Consider the following 5,102-nt stretch of genomic DNA (forward strand, 5'->3'; position numbering starts at 1 on the left):
AATATTTATTTGTGAAGATTTGTACAAAATCAGATTTATGTTATCATATGCAATAAAAAGCATCAAAGTTAGATATAGGATTTTTACAAATGAGATAAGATTAAAGAGAAAAGTGGTTGTAAAACTTATCATAGTCTTCTTGGTTTGATCTAAAACAATTATCTATGTTTGGCTTTAAAGTAAATTCTCATGTGTGTGTTTAGTTACTCCCCATTATGGCATATTTATGATAACTACAAATTTTGGGCAGACCGAATTAACTATAAATAAGTAGAGGAAAAGGGTCAATTTGGACATACATGAAAATGGCTTCTATAAATGTAATGGAAAATCACCAGAACCTTCCAACATTAGCAAAATCAAATTCTAGAGCTCATCGTTAACTCAATACTAAACCTTTTTTCAATATTCAATTTCTATCGCTACATATACTATTTTTTTGCTATCTTATTCTTCTACCACCACTCAAGCTACTTGATGTTTATCATTGGTAGGGCATATTTAGATATTCACAACAATCGAGGCAGGAGAAGAGGGGATAATCAAAAATTGAGGCTAGAGAAGAGGGGAGAATTGAGGTGGATGACAGGACCTAATAAAGGTTTTTTCAGGCTTTTCCATAGAATGAGGTTTAGGGCTGCTCATTACAGTGGGATTACCAAAAGCACCAGTTGCCTACTATGGCCTTCCCTCCTTCATGTAGGTGTGACACATGCCTTTATCTTTTGACTGTAGTAGACCCCTATGGCAATTACAAAACGGAGACCATATGACTGATGTGTTTGTGGAGGTTGCTGAGAGGTATTCTAACCCTTGTTTTTGTGCTGGTCCCTCTAAACAATTTACACCATTAGAGTTTGGGGTTTTTTGGTCCATTTTCTTACTGATCTTAGTGATACTTTTCTTTCTTCTCTCTACTTGAGCTACAACAGCCTTAAGTGCAGATAGCATGCATGACTATATGCTTATTAAGTTCTTTTTTATTCCTCCACTTTAACTTTTAGGTCTTTATTGAAATTGTGATTTGATAGGAACACTTTATTAAAGATATTTATGATGGTATAACAGAATTTCATGAATACATATTCCTTAGATTTTCCACATAAATAGATGTCTTCACATCTTCCTTTATCTTGTCATAGAGAACATTGATAAATAATAAGAAATCTAATCCAACAATAATAAAATTAGCAGGACTATTGCAAAAAAATGACTAATATTTACATCATAGGACTCTATTTAGTATTTACCCACCCAAGCCATTCCTTAGTTAGGTGGAGTCCATGCCTACTACAACATCAAAACTGAATTGTTAATCAATAATAGTAATAGTATTTCAAGAGAGAATCTAATCCATCAATAATCAAATTAGTTCTATAGAAAAGCATATGATTGTTGTATCTATGAGAAATAGTTAAAAAGACACAAGTTGTTGCCATTACCAACATTAGCTTAGCATTAATATGGAGCCAACTGAGGACAAAAAATGTATGTAAACATTTGAATAGGTATGAACAAGAAGGGCTTTTCTAAACAACAAATAGATTCTCAATGCAGTATAAAACAAGTAGAGCTTCAAGCTACCCTGAGATAGTGATCAGGTCTTCTAGCCAAAGCTGTTAGCACTGTAGTTTTCCTAGATCTAGGTGGACCAAGAAGAAAATAGTTTGGTGATTGAACCAAACCTCTATACTTGGCAACTCAACCGCCACTATAATTGTACCCATTTTTATTATTATCACCCTTCTTTGTTTTGAATATGATTATTGCAAAAAGATTTGAGTTTTAATTTTACCTCTCTACTCATTAAAAAGTTGACCATTTAGGTCTTGTAGGTTTAAGAATCTCATAGGTTTTGTACCAAACCTGAAGGGGAAAATTGTTTGTATCTTAAAAAATGATATATGTGATTTAGCCTGAAAAAAAATCTTTTACAAAACAATTTAATGGTCTAGTGAGCAATCTTAAGTTCTGAAAAGTACTATAAAGTTGGATTTTCAAAAATAGATGAATTCAATCTTCTCAATGGACGTAGAGGGGTCAACTACAAAAACTATGACTTTAGGTTAACAAAGTTTTTCATTAAATCCATCTAGCTATATCCTGAGATTGAAGTGGGGATAAGAATTAATTTTGGGGTGGTCATTTTAAGCCGAGGCGAGTTCCAAGCTAAAATAACAAGCTTAGAAAGAAAGAAATCCTAAAGCTTGGACTATAAGTGAGAGAAGAAAACCCACTCTTGTGGTAATGAATCACATGTCCATTTGCCTGTGAAATAAGCCCTTATTTTGGTGGCAGATCATTCTCATATTTGCCGGTGATCTGATCATTTCCAATTATTCTATCCATACATTAAAGGTTGAGGGAGGAATAGGAAGTCAAATCTGGGCATGACATTTCAACTGAAGAATTTAGATAAATAAAAAATAAATAATTTTATTTGGCTTGCCGAAATAGTGAGGAATAAATAGAATTAATGCAGGTAGGAAAACTAGTTCATAAAAAGAACAAATTATCGCTTCAAATTTTAAAAAAAAAATTTCAAAGCAAGCATAAACATTTGCAATAAGGCAAAACACAAATTCAATACAATGAGCATGGATACAAATAGGGAATTCTAAGCCTGTATTTGATGCAACTATCTTCCATTTTTCCCTTTTTCCATTTTGAAGTACTTCATGTACTAATTTTCAATTTCCTATTTCCAATTTTTAATGTTCCATTTTTCTACTTTGCAGCATACTTCATGTTTCGTATTAATTTTCAATTTCCAATCTTCCATTTGTGAAAAATCAAATATTGCAGTCACTGATTATTAATCTCCTATCGTAAATGATTATTAAACTACTGAAAACAAATTTCTAACTAATATTGAGAAATAACACAACTGCAACTTCACTTATAATACAGAAAGAAATGAACAACACAATGAACACAATATTTTCGGACAAATTGTCCCTGGAAAAACCCCTAAGGGAAAACTAGTCCTACAGATGAGGAATTATATTAAACTTCAGCAAATCAAGAGATACAAAATTCCTTGCCTCTCATTGGCAGAACTCCGACAACCTCCTAATTTATCCCGCTGATATTCCCCACTGCTATTCCCACACTAACATTGTGCCCTTGCTAACACTGCAAGACTGTTTGCTAACATTGCAAATGTTTCTCCAAAACTTCGTGCTCCAAATGACCCAATGACCCCTTTTTATACTACTGTTGCTAAACCAATGACCGAGATTAAATCAAACCAATGGCTAAGATTAAGACAACTCGACAGCCAATAATAGAATTGGTTGCAAGGTGTCCAAAAGGGAATCACTAAAATTAGTAAATAATTATCCTTGCAACAACCATTTACTAATTCTTGGCAAGTGGACAAACAACTGTCCAAACTACCCATAAATAGTGCTGCTATATATAGACAAGGACGAATAGCTATCCAAGCTACCCATAAATACAACTGCTATTTTCGGGTCAGAAATAACAACTGTCCAACTAACAATAATTAACACTCCCTCTTAGTGAGGAAGCTGTTCTGCATGACACCCATCTTATCTCTGAAAAAGATAAATTTGGCCTTTCCCAAAGCCTTCGTCAGAATCTCTACTACCTGCTCATCTGTAGGTATGTATTGTTGTTGAACAACTCCCCTTTGTACACAATCTCTGATGAAGTGATATTTGATATCTATATGTTTAGACCTATCATGAAACATTGGATTCTCAGACAACTTGATGCAACTCTGATTGTCACAATGTATCACAGTAGTCTCAACCTTCTGACCAAACAAAGCTACTAACAACTTTCGAAGCCATATCGCTTCACATGTCGCCATGCTAGCTGCTATGTATTCTGCTTCTGCTAAACTTAGAGCCATAGACTTCTGCTTCCTGCTGAACCAAGATACAACTCCTGATCCCAAGCTGAAACAACACCCTGAAGTGCTCCTTTTGTCTATTGTACTTCCTACCCAATCTACATCAGTATAGGCTATCAACCTGATACCTTCACCTCGAACATATCTAATCCCATACTTGACTGTACCACACAAGTAATGTAGCACATGCTTAGCCGCTATCCAATGCATTCTCTTTGGTTCAACCATGAACTGACTAAGAGAGTTAACTGCAAATGCTATATCTGGTCTAGTGTTGACCAAATACATAAGCGAACCAATCAACTGTCCATATAAAATGGGATCTACATCTTTCTCCTTATATGTATCTACCTTCCTCCAATTCGTGATCATGGGTGTGGACATGGCTTTGCAATCCTCCATCCTGAATTTCTTCAAGATTTCAATGCAATATTTCCCTTGACCAAGGAAAATCTCCCAATCTATCTACCACATTTCCATGCCTAGAAAGTAGTGCATAAGTCCTAAATCCTTCATCTCGAACTCTTCTGCAAGGTTCCTCTTGCAATCCACTATGAGCCCTAATGAACCTGTAAGAAATAGGTCATCCACATAAAGAACAAGAATGAGAATCTCACCCCCAACCATCAAGTAGTAGAGGTTACCATCTGCTTCACTCTTCACAAAGCCCATTTTCTGCAAGTATGTATCAATGCACTCATACCATGCTCTAGGAGCCTGCTTGAGTCCGTAAAATGCTTTCTTCAATCTGCACACATCCCTTACATACATCATCATGCTCTGTGCTCACCTCTGGAACACCTATCACTGTCTCACTAAGAAATCTAAGTGCTCCATGATGAATATGGCGCATCCTCCTATGTCATAGCTCTCCAAGATCTCTAGGATTACTATTTCTCATAAGTGCCTTAGGAGTATCAAATCGCAATCTATAAAGGCGACCACTCCTAACTCCAATAGTTATGGGTGATTTCCAATCCTTGTGCTTAATCAACACATGTGTCCCTCTAAAGAGTACATTATACCCTCTATCTTGAAGAACAGATATAGAAATTAAATTCATACCTAAGCCTAGCACACATAACACATCATGAAGTGGAATTATCTTTCCATTCTCCCTCTGAAACTGAATAGTCCCTTTCCCAACAGGGTTGAGTTTGGACAAGTTTTCCATAGAAATCTGGATGTTGGTGTCCTCCTCCTTGTAACTGGAGAAGTACTC

This window comes from Cupressus sempervirens, chromosome 3 (genome assembly GCF_028749045.1).
Source record: "Cupressus sempervirens isolate cs-2001-9-10 chromosome 3, ASM2874904v1, whole genome shotgun sequence".
In the NCBI taxonomy this organism is placed as follows: domain Eukaryota; kingdom Viridiplantae; phylum Streptophyta; class Pinopsida; order Cupressales; family Cupressaceae; genus Cupressus; species Cupressus sempervirens.